The 14,041-nt window shown below is 44.8% G+C and overlaps 1 non-coding gene across 1 annotated transcript; it reads left to right on the top strand.

Annotated features, from left to right (window-relative positions):
• Positions 1-13,678: 13,678 nt before the first annotated feature.
• LOC114809409 lies at positions 13,679-13,816 on the top strand. Its single transcript, XR_003757195.1, has one exon. It is a non-coding gene; the product is annotated as a small nucleolar RNA SNORA7 (small nucleolar RNA).
• The last annotated feature ends 225 nt before the right edge of the window (positions 13,817-14,041 follow it).

The raw sequence follows: 14,041 nt of genomic DNA, 5'->3' as shown, positions 1-14,041 counted from the left end.
TGAGATTCTTGTTGACTCTCTACACCCCCTTCATTAAAGTCTAAAATTATTCTGGTTCTGAAGTCATACTTGATAATTTGCAGAATCTACTTAGTCCCTCTTCCAACAGCAATTCAATGCAAAGCAGTGATGGATTAGCGACCATGTTGAAGGTCATGTGCCGGTTCATTTATTAGGAGAATGCTATCCTAAAAATAATCTTCTAACAAGGTTCAAATGAACATCTAGGGGAAGATGGAAACTAGTGGTGTCTTTCCCAGCAGGCTCTAGAGGCTCAGACCTAGAACCTAGAAAGACACATTTTGTCCAGGGAGGTCAGCAGTTTAAAAAACAAAAAATTAAAGGAGGTGGGTGGGGCAGAAGCTGAGGCAGCAGCCACCCAAACAGTCCTCTCCTGCTACTTTCCGGGCCTTAGCAAGGTCTCTCCCTTCCCAGCCCTACAATGCAGGGAAGAAACTCCATTCTGCCCACAAATGAAGCAGAAGAGTTGAAAGCTTCCTTAGCAACTTCGAGAATGTGGGGAAGACTATGATAGCTCTCCATCTTCAAAGTCCTTTTAAAATGGAGAAGCCTTCTCCAGTTAATTCCAAACACCCTCAAATCACGTCAACACAACAGCAACCCTTAGCAGTTCTACATTTATACCCACTCAGCCCTTATGAATGCATGTAAATTCTACTGAGCATTCAGCCATCTACTCAACCTATTTCATTATGATAAACTCTGTCAAACCTGTCATATCAATCAGTCAGTCATATTTATTGAGCGCTTACTGTGTGCAGAGCATGATACTAAGCTCTCGATAGAGTACATTACAATAGAGTTGGTAGACCCATTTCCTGCCCACAACGAGCTCACAATCTAAAGGGGGAGTCAGACATTAACATAAATAAATAATTTATGGATATGGGTGTAAGTGCTGTGGGACTGAGGGAGGGATGAATGCAGGGAGAATATCAGTGATGCAGAAGGGAGTGGGAAAATAGGATATGACGGTTTAGTCAGGGAAGACCTCTTGGGGTGATGTGCCATCAATAAGGCTTTGAAGGTGGGGAGATAGGGGAGAATAATTTTCTATTGGACATGATAAGGGAGGAAACTCCAGGCCAGAGGCAGAATGTGGGCGAGAGATAGGTGGTGAAATAGATGAGATCAAAGCAGTGAGTAGAGGAGGGGCTTCTTTAGAGGAGGAAAGTGTGCAGGCTGGATTGCACACTTAGTAGGAAAGCAGTGAGATGAGGTAGGCGAGGACAGGGTGATTCATTCAATATATTTACTGAGCATTAACTTTGTGCAGTGCACTATATTTTCAGACACATTCACTCATTAAACAGATACGTTCACATTAGCTGCCCACAAGGACCTTACAGCCTAAGGGGAGGAGACAGACATTAATATAAATAAATTACAGATGTGTACATAAGTGCTGTGGGACATAAGCACATAAGTGCTGTGTGCTGTTCTCCATTTACACTCACTCCCTTGGTGAACTCATTCGCTCTCACGGCTTTGACTACCATCTCTACTCAGATGACACGCAGATCTACATCTCTGCCTCTGTCCTCTCCCCCTCCCTTCAGACTTGCATCTCCTCCTGCCTCCAGGGCATTTCCACCTGGATGTCCGCCCGCCACCTAAAACTCAACATGAACAAGACTGAGCTCCTCATCTTCCCTCCCAAGCCCGCTCCTTTCCCAGACTTCCCTATCACCGTGGATGGTACGACCATCCCTCCTGTCTCTCAGGCCCGCAACCTCGGTGTCATCTTTGAGTCATCTCTCTCGTTCACCCCACACATCCGATCCGTTACCAAGACCTGCTGGTTTCACCTTTACAATATTGCCAAGATCTGCCCTTTCCTCTCCACCCAAACGGCTACCTTACTGCTACAGGCTCTCACTATTTCCTGGCTAGACTACTGTGTCAGCCTTCTCTCTGATCTCCCTTCCTCCTCTCTTGCCCCGCTCCAGTCTATTCTTCACTCGGCTGCCCTGCTCATCTTCCTTCAAAAACGTTCTGGGCATGTCACTCCCCTTCTTAAACACCTCCAATGGTTGCCTATCAACCTCCGCTCAAAACAAAAACTCCTCACTCTAGGCTTCAAGGATCTCCATCACCTTGCCCCTTCCTACCTCTCCTCCCTTCTCTCTACTGCCCACCCCGCACGCTCCGCTCCTCTGCCACCCACCTCTTCACCATCCCTCGGTCTCGTCTATCCTGCCGTCGACCCCTGGGCCACGTCCTCCCATCGACCCCTGGGCCACGTCCTCCCACGGTCCTGGAATGCCCTCCCTCCTCACCTTTGTCAATCTAATTCTCTTCCCCTCTTCAAATCCCTACTTAAAGCTCACCTCCTCCAAGAGGCCTTCCCAGACTGAGCTCCCCCCCTTTTTTTTCCCTCTGCTCCCTCTACCCTCCCCCTTCACCTCTCCCCAGCTAAACCCTCTTCTCCCCCCTTTCCGTCTCCTCCCCCTCTCCCGTCCCACCCCTCAGCACTGTACTCGTCTGCTCAACTGTATATATCTTCATCACCCTATTTATTTTGTTCATTTTGTTTAATTAGATGTACATCACCCTGATTCTATTTATTTGCCATTGTTTTTATGAGATATTCTTCCCCTTGACTCTATTTATTGCCATCGTTCTTGTCTGCCTGTCTCTCCCGATTAGACTGTAAGCCCGTCAAAGGGCAGGGACTGTCTCTATCTGTTGCCGATTTGTACATTCCAAGTGCTTAGTACAGTGCTCTGCACATAGTAAGCGCTCAATAAATACTACTGAATAAATGAATGAATGAACTTAGAGGGGGGATGAACAACAGGAGCAAGTCAGGGTGACATAGGAGGGAGTGGGAGAAGAGGAAAGGGAGGCTTAGTCAGGGAAGGCATCTTGGTGGAGATGTGCCATCAATAAGGCTTTGAAGAGAGGGGGAGAATAAAAAAGCAGTAAAACCCACTTTTACTGCCGCATGTCATAAAGGAGCACCAAAAGCTTTATCCTCTTCATACAATATGCATTATTCCCAACCACATTTTCGACTGCCCAGTATTTACCCTTTAGAAACCATCCCTCTACCACAAATATACTTGGCAATTATTTCCCCTCATAATGCCCTCCCTCCACAAATCCACCAAACTAGTAAACTTTCCTCCTTCAAAGCCCTTCTCAGACTAAGCTCCCCTTTTCTTCTGATCCCTTTCCCATCCCCATTGCTCTGACGTGCTCCCTTTGCTCTACCCCCTGCCCCACAGCACTTGTGTATATATGTACATATTTATAATTATAATTCTATTTATTTTTATTAATGATGTGTATATATCTATAATTGTATTTATTTATAATGATGCTATAATGATTCCTAGAGTGAGTCATCTACACTCTCTGCCTCGAATTCCTCAACTTCAACTCTCTCCTGGACCCCCTCCAATCTGGCTTTCGGTCCCTCCACTCCATCGTAACTGTCCTCTCAAAGGTCACCAATGACCTCTTTCTTGCCAAATCCAATGGATCCTACTCTTTCCTAATCCTCCTTGACCTCTCACCTGTCTTTGACACTGTTGACCATCCCCTTCTTCTCAACCCATTATCCAGCCTTGGCTTCACAGACTCATTCCTCTCCTGGTTCTCCTCTTATCCTCTGGCCATTCATTCTCAGTCTCCTTCATGGGCTCCCCCTCCCATCCCCTAACTGTAGGAGTTCCTCAAGGGTCAGTTCTTGGTCCCTTTCTGTTCTCCATCTATACTCACTCCCTTGGTGAATTCATTCACTTCCATGGCTTCAACTATCATCTCTACACAGATGACCCCAAATCTACATCTCCTCCCCTTTTCTCTCTCCCTCCCTTCAGGCTCGCATCTCCTCCTGCCTTCAAGACATCTCTATCTGAATGTCCTTCCGCCACCTAAAACTCAACATGTCCAAGACTGAGCTCCTTATCTTCCCTCCCAAACCCTGTCCTCTTCTTGACTTTCCCATCACTGTGGAAGGCACTACCATCCTTCCTGTCTCACAAGCCCGTAACCTTGGTGTCATCCTTCCTTCCTTCCTTCATTCATTCAATCACATTTATTGAGTGCTTACTATGTGCAGAGCACTGTATTAAGTGCTTGGTATGTACAATTTGGCAACAGATTGAGACAATCTCTGCCCAACAGCAGGTTCACTGTCTAAATGGGGGACAGACAACAAAACAAAATAGAACAAAACAAAACAAGTAGTCTGGAATAAATACCATTAAGACAAATAGAATCATAGATACATACATATCATTAACAAAATATACAGAGTAATAAATAATTTATACAAATATACACAGTGCTGGGCAGAGGGGAAGGGGGAAGAGCAGAGGGTGGGAGAAGGGGGAATGGGGAGGGGAGGAGGAGCAGAGGGAAAGGGAGGGCTCAGTCTGTGAAGGCCTCCTGGAAGAGGTGAGCTCTCAGTAGGGCTTTGAAGAGGGGAAGAGAGTTAGTTTGGCAGATGTAAGGAGGGAGGTATTCCAGGTCAGCAGTACGATGTGGGCCAGGGGTCGACAGCGGGACAGGCGTGAACGAGGGACCATGAGGAGGTGAGCGGCAAAGGAGTGGAGTGTGTGGGTTGGGCTGTAGAAGAAGAGAAGAGAGGTGAGTTAGGAGGGGACAAGGTGATGGAGAGCTTTGAAGACAAGAGTGAGGAGTCTTTGACTCTGCTCTCTCATTCACTCTACTTATCCAATCCATCACCAAACCTTCCGGTCTCACCTTCACAACATCTCCAAGATCCACCCTTTCCTCTCCATCCATACTACTACCTTGTTGGTACAATCACTCATTATATCCTGACTGGATTACTGCATCAGCATCCTCTCTGACGTCCCAACCTCCTGTCTCTTCCAACTTCAGTCTATAGTTCACTCTGCCCAGCTTATCTTTCTACAGAAATGCTCTGGATATGTCACCCCCCTCCTCAAAAATCTCCAGTGGTTGTCTATCAACCTCTGTATCAAGCAAAAACTACTCAGATTGGCTTCAAAACCACTTTCCATCACCTTGCCCCCTCCTACCTCACCTTCCCTCTTTCCTTCTCCAGCCCAGTCTGTACGCTCCACTCCTCTGCTGCTAACCTGCTCATTTTGCCTTGTTCTCTCCTGTCCTGCCGTCGACCCCTGGCTCACAACCTACCTCTGGCCTGCAATGCCCTCCCTCCTCACATCTGCCAAACTTGCATACTTCTCCCCTTCAAAGCCCTACTGAAAGCTCACCTCTTCCAGGAGGCCTTCCCAGACTGAGCCCCCCTTTCCTCTGCTCCTCCTCTCCTCTCCATTGCCCCGACTCCCTCTCTCCACTCTGCCCCCCTCCCTGCCCTACAACACTCAGTATATATGTACATATTTATTATTCTATTTATTTTGTTAATGATGTGTATGTATCTATAATTCCATTTATTTCTATTGATGCTATTGATGCCTGTTTACTTGTTTTGCTTTGTTTTCTTGTCTGTCTCCCCCCTTCTACACTGTGAGCCCATTGTTGGGTAGGGATTGTCTCTATTTGTTGCCGACTTGTACTTTCCAAGTGTTAAGTACAATGCTCTGCACACAATAAGCACTCAATAAATATGCTTGAATGAATGAATGAATGACTGATGCTACTGATGCCTGTTTACTTGCTTTGATCTCTGTTTTACCCCTTCTAGACTGTGAGCCCATTATGGGCAGGGATTGTCTCTCTTTGTTGCTGAATTGTACTTCCCAAGCACTTAATACAGTGCTCTGCACATAGTAAGCACTCAACAAATATGACTGAATGAATAAGATGTAGAACAGTTAAGGATGCTGGCCCAGGGGAACTGACAGCAGACAGCTGAGGCCAGCTAAGAGCTTGTCATCCTCCGACCCCAGTGCCCCCTTGATTGCTCCCTGGCTCAGCTCATCAAGCTGGATGATTCCATCAAGATGTGTGAAAAGCTTCCTATAGTCCAGCCACTATTCCCTTCCTGAGTCAATCAAGGAGAGGGTTATTGTCTATCACCCCACTGGAAGAGAAAAAAAAACAGGCAGAAAAAAATACTTGAATGATCTCAACCTGAAAAGGTCAGATTTAGAGAGGTCATATGACAGTCCTTTAAAACAAATGGTATGGAGTTGCTCTTTGATGTGGAGGTGGATGGGCAACCATTAGAGGTTTATTCATCAATTCATTCATTAGCATTTATTAAGCGCTTACTATGTGCAGAGCACTGTACTAAGTGCTTGGAATGTACAATTAGGCAACAGATAGAGACAATTCCTGCCCATTGGCAGGCTTACATTCTAATCCGGGGAGACAGACAAAAACAATAGCAATAAATAGAATCAAGGGGATGTACATCTCATTAAAACAATAGCAATAAATAGAATCAAGGGGATGTACATCTCATTAACAAAATGAATAGCGTAATAAAAATATATACAAATGAGTGGATGAGCACAGTGCTGAGGGGAGGGGAAGAGAGAGAGGGAGGAGCAGAGGGGAATAGGGGGGAAAGAGGGCTTAGCTGAGGGGAGGTAAAGGGGGGGGCAGAGAGGCAGCAGAGGGAGCAGAGGGAAAAGGGGAAGCTCAGTCTGGGAAGGCCTCTTGGAGGAGGTGAGCTCTCAGTAGGGCTTTGAAGAGGGGAAAAGAGTTAGTTTGGCAGAGGTGAAGGGGCAAGGCATTCCAGGACAGCGGGAGGATGTGGCCCAGAGGTCAACGGGATAGGCGAGAATGGGGGACAGTGAGGAGGTGGGCGGCAGAGGAGCGGAGCCTATGGGGTGGGAAGTAGAAAGAGAGAAGGGAGGAGATGTAGGAGGGGGCAAGGTGATGGAGAGCATTGAAGCTTAGAGTGAGAAGTTTTTGTTTCATGCAGAGGTTGATAGGCAACCACAGGAGGTTTTTAAGAAGGGGAGTGACATGCCCAGAGTGTTTCTGCAGGAAGATGAGCCGGGCAGTAGAATGAAGAATAGAGCGGGGAGAAACAGGAGGAAGGGAGATCAGAGAGAAGGCTGACACAATAATCCAGCCGGGATATTTTGGGTGGAGAGGAAAGGGTGGATCTTGGCGATATTATAAAGGTGAGACCAGCAGGTCTTGGTAACGGATTGGATGTGTGGGGTGAATGAGAGAGCCGAATCAAGGATGACACCAAGGTTGCGGGCTTGAGAGATGGGAAAGATGGTGGTACCATCCACAGTGATAGGGAAGTCAGGAAGAGGACAGGGCTTGGGAGGGAAGATAAGGAGCTCAGTTTTGGACATGTTGAGTTTTAGGTGGCGGGCAGACATCCAGGTAGAGACGTCCTAGAGGCAGGAGGAGATACGAGCCTGGAGGGAGGGGAAGAGGACAGAGGCAGAGATGTACATTTGTGTGTCATCTGCATAGAGATGATAGTTGAAGCCGTGAGAGCGAATGAGTTCACCAAGGGAGTGAGTGTAGATGGAGAACAGAAGAGGGCCAAGAACTGACCCTTGAGGAACTCCTACAGTTAGAGGATGGGAAGGGGAGGAGGAGCCTGTGAAGGAAATCGGGACTGACTGGCCAGAAAGATAAGAGGAGAACCAGGAGAAGATGGAGTCCGTGAAGCCAAGGTGAGATAAGGTGTGGAGGAGAAGGGGATGGTCTACAGTGTCAAAGGCAGCTGAGAGATCAAAGAGGATTAGGATAGAGTAGGAGCCATTGGATTTGGCAAGAAGGAGGTCATGGGTGACCTTTGAGAGAGCAGTCTCGGTAGAGTGGATGGGATGGAAGCCAGATTGGAGGGGGTCCAGGAGAGAATTGGAGTTAAGGAATTCTAGGCAGCGAGTGTAGACGACTCGTTCTAGGAGCTTGGAAAGGAAGGGTAGTAGGGAGATAGGGTGATAACTGGAAGGGGAAGTGGGGTCGAGAGAGGGTTTTTTTAGGATGGGGGAGACATGGGCATGTTTGAAGGCAGAGGGGAAGAAGCCGTTGGATAGTGAGGGCTTGAAGATAGAAGTCAAGGAGGGAAGGAGGGAAGGGGAGATGGTATTTATAAGGTGAGTGGGAATGGGGTCCGAAGCACAGGTGGAGGGGGTGGCAATTGCGAGGAGAGAGGAGATCTCCTTTGAGGATAGTGCAGGAAAAGATGGGAAAGTAGGGGAGAGGGTTGGTTGGGAAGGCAGAAGGGGTAAGGGTGACTTTGGGGAGCTCAGACCTGATTGTGTGAATTTTCATGATGAAGTAGGTGGCCAGATCGTTGGGGGTGAGGGATGGGGGAAGGGGAGGAACAGGGGGCCTGAGGAGAGACTTAAAGGTCCAGAACAATTGGCGGGGGTGACGGGCATGGGTGTCGATGAGGGAAGAAAAGAAGTTTTGCCTGGCGGAGGAGAGGGCAGAGTTAAGGCAGGAAAGGATAAATTTAAAATGGATAATATTGGCTTGATGCTTGGACCTTCGCCAGCAGCGCTCAGCAGCTCGAACATAAGAGCGTGGGAGGTTGTTGAGGAGTGGAGAAAAATGGAATGCCCCAGGCAGAAGAGTGAAGTATGGACTGGAGTGAGATGGGAGGTTAGCAAGGCAGTTTACAGTTCTTCCTTTTGGCACCGTTTTTGGTCTCTGAAGGTAGATGTGTATCATGAAAAGAACAATCCCTAATTCTTTAACAGTGTTCTATCCCCAGAGGGGTATGAAAGAATACAATATAGCAGAACTATTTATTAAGATGTACTTGATGGGTTATAGCTCCAACTATAGATCAATCACTGATACTTATTGAGTATTTACTATGTGCAGAGCATGATACTAAACACTTAGGAGGATACAAGTCGTGTGAGAAGCAGAGTTGCTTAGTGGAAAGAGTACGGGCTTGGGAGTCAGAAGTCATTGGTTCTAATCCCACCTCTGCCATTTGTCTGCTGTGTGACTTTTGGCAAGTCACTTAACTTCTCTGTGCCTCGGTTACCTCGTGTGTAAAATAGGAATTAAGACTGTGAGCCCTCTGTGGGACAACTTTAATTACCTTGTGAATACCCAAGTGCTTAGAACAGTGCTTGACACTTGGTAAGTGCTTAACAATTGCTATCATTATCATTATTTTTATTATTACAATATAACAGAGTTGGTAGATACATTTCCTGTCCTCAAGGAATTTGCTGCCTAGAGGGACTATAAACTGAATTTAAACTGGGATAGGGTGGAGGAAATGAGACAGTTTTGGAGAGTGAAACTATTTGCCTCTCCAGCAGTTCTCCTCTTTAATCTGTCCTCTTCCTAGATAGATCCTGGGAAACTTTAGTTCCAGGACTCAACACAGCCCTATACTTGGTCCAGAGAGAGAGGTTTAAGGAATGGAATTTCTACAGGTAATTAGTAGTAATAATTGTAGCATTAGAATGTAAATTCATTTTGGGCAAGGAATGTGTCTGTTAGATTATTATATTGGATTCTCCCAAGTGCTTAATATAATGCTATGCACATGGTAAGTGCTCAATAAATACAGTTGATTGATTTGTTAAAAATTTAACTGTAACAGTTATAATACTTGTTCAGTGTTTGCTATGTGTCAAGCACTGTAATTAATGTTGGTATTTGTTAAGCGCTCACTATGTGCCGAGCACTGTTCTAAGCACTGGGATATACACAGGGTAATCAGGTTGTCCCATGTGAGGCTCACAATCTTAAGCCCCATTTTCCAGAAGAGTGAACTGAGGCACCGAGAAGTTAAGTGACTTGCCCACAGTCACACAGCTGATAAGTGGTGGAGCTGGGATTAGAACCCACGACCTCTGACTCCCAAGTCCGTGCTCTTTTCACTGAGCCACGCTGCACTGGAGTAGATACAAGATAATTAGGTTGGACATAGTCCCTACATCACAAGTGGCTCCCAGTCTAAGGGGGTCAGAGAATTATTTATTTCCCATTTGACAAATGAAGAAACTGAGGCATAGAAAAGTTAAGTGACTTGTCCAAGGTCCCACAGCAGTGCCAGGTCTGTTGCCTCCTAGTTGCATGTTCTTTCTACTAAGCCATGCATCTCCTCCTTGGCTTTGCAGCCTGGGTGGCATCATGTACCATCATAGTAATGGCACTGCCTAAAAGACATTAGATTCTGCCCCCACCCCACAAAAAAACAAAAACAAACAATTCTTGAGTCTTGGCCCAAACAAAATTTCTATCCCTATAGGCTTGTATTTTATGTACAAGCACCAGCATCATCCAACAGGATTTATTCTTTTTTCTCCTTCTGCCAAAGAGTGCTTTTTTTTTTCTGGCTACATTTTCTCCTTTTACCTACAAAGAAATAATTAGTTGCCTGATTAGCCAATTAGTCTCACTTTACTTCTAAAAGTGTACTAGCTGTGTCTAGTTTTTGTAACAAACCTTCCCAGATGCAAGGAACTTTGCCTTATTTGGGTCCTTACAATGTTGCATTTTATTGCTGGCACTCCAGGAACTTTATTGAATGGTTACCTTTTTGACATAGATTAAATAGTTCCATGTCCTGATAAGGCTGGTAGGTCTACTATGTAAAGTGAAGAGAAGCATTTAAAATTTTCAATTGGCATCTTTCTTACTGGTCCATCATACATCACAGGTAGCTGAATTGAGTTTCAGCTGGAGAGAAACTTTGTTTTAAATGATCCAGCTTTGAACCCAATAATTTGCTAGCAAAAAGGTATAAAATGCCTGATACAAAAGGAATCCAGTTCAGTGATTGCCATGTTATTATGCTATGTCCTGATTTTCTGAGTGCTGAATTTACCCTTTCTGTGAGTTTCCCCTCTGTTGTTGAAGATTCCACTGAAATCAATGGGATTTTGGTGTGGGGGGAGAGGGAAAATGGGAGATTTACACTTGGGTACCTCTGCAGGAAGAGTCTCTTTTTTTTTTTCAACTCACAGCAAAGTCTACTTTTGTCCCTTGCTGAGTAGGAAAATTTGGGATACTGCAGGACAAATCACTCGTTTGAATATTATCTTAGCATCGCTCACTACAATTTTCCTCCCCACTTTCTCCTAAGGTCATTTTGAAGGGTGCCACATATAGAAGAACAAACAACATTATCTCCAGATGGAACTCTGAGAATGCATGGAATGAAAGGATTAGCCTTCATTCTCCACTGAGGGCGTGGAATCAGGAATCTGTACAGAACTACAACTTGGCTCATCCCTTACAGAAAATAAAGACATGCCAGTCGTCTGGAAGGAGACCTAACAGAAACCTAACGATTCTGACTGTCCAGGGAAAAATCCCACACTCCTTTTCAAATAAAGAGTCAACCCCTAATGTTTCTTAATGGTGCAAATGGATCCTGCAACTTTTTCGCTAAATTTTATTGAGAAACAGGAAATGTTTGTCATAACATTTTTAAGTCAGCTCCAAATAATTTGTTTTAGCCCTTGAAGATGTGGATTTTTGACTGTGAGATGGGGTCTGCTGTGGGCCTGGCCATTGGGCACATGAATTTCCTGATTGACAACTGCTCATCAAGGGTGTTAAGACTTTGTCCTGTTTCCCAGACCTGCTTCCAGCCATTCTGGATTCTGAGAACTACCCTAATGCCCTCTAAAACAGAGAAGCAGCGTGGCTCAGTGGAAAGAGCCTGGGCATTGGAGTCAGAGGTCATGGGTTCGAATCCCCGCTCGGCCGCTTGTCAGCTGTGTGACTTTGGGCGAGTCACTTAACTTCTCGGTGCCTCAGTTACCTCAACTGTAAAATGAGGATTAAGACTGTGAGCCCCTCGTGGGACAACCTGATTCCCCTGTGTCTACCCCAGCGCTTAGAACAGTGCTCAGCACATAGTAAGCGCTTAACAAATACCAACATTATTATTATTATTTAATTGCCACAGAAGGGGAGAAGGAGACAGAGTTGGACAAGTCCAAAATGCTAGTAAAAGTAATCATATTGATTGAGCACCTACTGGTTCACACTATACTAAGCACTAGGCAAAGTACAAAGAAGCAAAAAACAAAACTCTCTGCTCAAAGAAGTTTAGTATTTCAGTTTTTGAGCTATCAATCAGGTGGATGTGCAGGTATCAAGCTTCCTGGGGTGAGATTAGTCATGTGTGGCTAAAATGATGCTCTTATCTGTCCAGCCCTCACTCCCCCCCAACCCTTTTCAAGAAACATGTGTTTGAGGCTGATGGACAAGTTTCCCTCATGGAAATTCAGATTACGAGAGGAATTTTCTACTTGACACTGATTTCCAAAAATTTTCTTTGTCGCTCTCAAATTTGACCAATGAGAAACAGATGTTTCTTATTGGGAAGAAGCAGGTCTTACTGAATAGAGCAAAGGCCTTGGAGACAGAAGGACCTGTCTCCTATTCCTGGCTCTGCCACTTGCATGCCATGTGACCTTGGGCAAGTAGATTCACTACTCTGTGCCTCAGTTACCGCATCTTTAAAATGGGAATTAAGACTGTGAACCACATGTGGACAGAAATGGTATTTGACCAGATTAATTTGTATCTATCCCAGCAATCAGGTGCTTGACACATAAAGTGCTTAACAAAAAGTGCACATTATTATAATTATTAAAGAATCAATGATCATTTGGGCTTAATATAAACCATATATATTCAAGACTTCTTTAATCAATTTTAAACACCAAGTTGCTTTAAATTTCTTGGATATAGAATTCACTAGTTACGGTATTAATCTTTCACCACTGTTTCATTTCTTCTCCTGGTAAAAGTGAGATTAAGGGGTGGTCTTCTGTTCTCTATTCAACATGAAGTTATGGTATTACTGAAAAATGAAATTCAAGACAGCATGTCAGACCACAACAAATTACGAAGATTTGAAGCACTTCCCAGTAAAGGGAACTCAAGTGATATCAGATTTCCTTTCTAAGGACCATGTTGACCCCCCCTGCTGTTCATTGGCATCACCAACAGAAAGCCAAAGCAAATGTCCCCTCTTTGATGTAAAAAAAGAAAGAATGTGATTTCCCCCATCTGAAGGATGGGTAAATTTAGCTTCTATTCCCCACAGAACTGCATAGATCTGAATTCTCATGCTCTTCATTGTATGAGATAGAAAATTAAGACAGAAAATATCCAAGGTAGTTAATAATGGTTATATTCAAAGTATTATATAAACTATTACTAGTTGGAAGGAAAGCTACTTTCACTTCAAACTAGTATTCTGAGCATATATCATATTGATGGTATTCACTGAGTGCTTACTATGTACAGAGCACCACACTTAAGGATTTTGGAGAATACGGTACAAAGGAATTGGCCTACACCTTCTCTGTCCACGATGAGCTTAAAGCCTTGAGTGGGAGGGAGCCATTATTATAAATAAATAATTTATAATATATAATTCAAAGGCATGTACACTTATAACCTATATATATATACGTATATATAGCTTAGTGGAAAGAGTGCAGATCTGGGAGTCAGAGGGCATGAGTTCCAATCCTGACACCACCATACGTCTGCTTTATGACAATAATGATAATAATAATAATAATAATGTTGATATTTGTTAAGCGCTTACTATGTGCAGAGCACTGTTCTAAGCGCTGGGGTAAACACAGGGGAATCAGGTTGTCCCATGTGGGGCTCACAGTCTTAATCCCCATTTTACAGATGAGGTAACTGAGGCCCAGAAAAGTTAAGTGACTTGCCCACAGTCACACAACTGACAAGTGGCAGTGACCTTGGGTAAGTCACCTGAACTTCCTTGGGTCTCAGTTACCTCATCTATAAAATGCAGATTCCCCTTTCAGGGTCACACCTGGAGAGTTTTCAGTACTCCACCAGTCTCAACTACAGGAGGGAGAGTCAAGCAGAGACCTATCCATTCCATTTCTAGCTTGGGCAGTGGCTAGCAAGTGGAAGGCAATCTTCTACAAGTCAAAACTCACCTGTGCTGGGCAGCAATGGCATGGGAGAGAGTTGAGGGTGGAGTCTTAAGTTTATTGTACAGAAAGAGGCAATGGTAAACCACTTCCATATTTTTATCAAGAAAACTCTGTGGATACACTAACAGAATGCTTGCAGATGGAGGTGGGGTGCTGTGCGAGAGATGTGTCCATGGCGTCGCTATGGGTTGGAAATGACTAGACGGCATAAGACAAGA

This window comes from Ornithorhynchus anatinus, chromosome 2 (genome assembly GCF_004115215.2).
Source record: "Ornithorhynchus anatinus isolate Pmale09 chromosome 2, mOrnAna1.pri.v4, whole genome shotgun sequence".
NCBI lineage: Eukaryota > Metazoa > Chordata > Mammalia > Monotremata > Ornithorhynchidae > Ornithorhynchus > Ornithorhynchus anatinus.
This window is presented reverse-complemented; position numbering and strand designations above follow the sequence as displayed.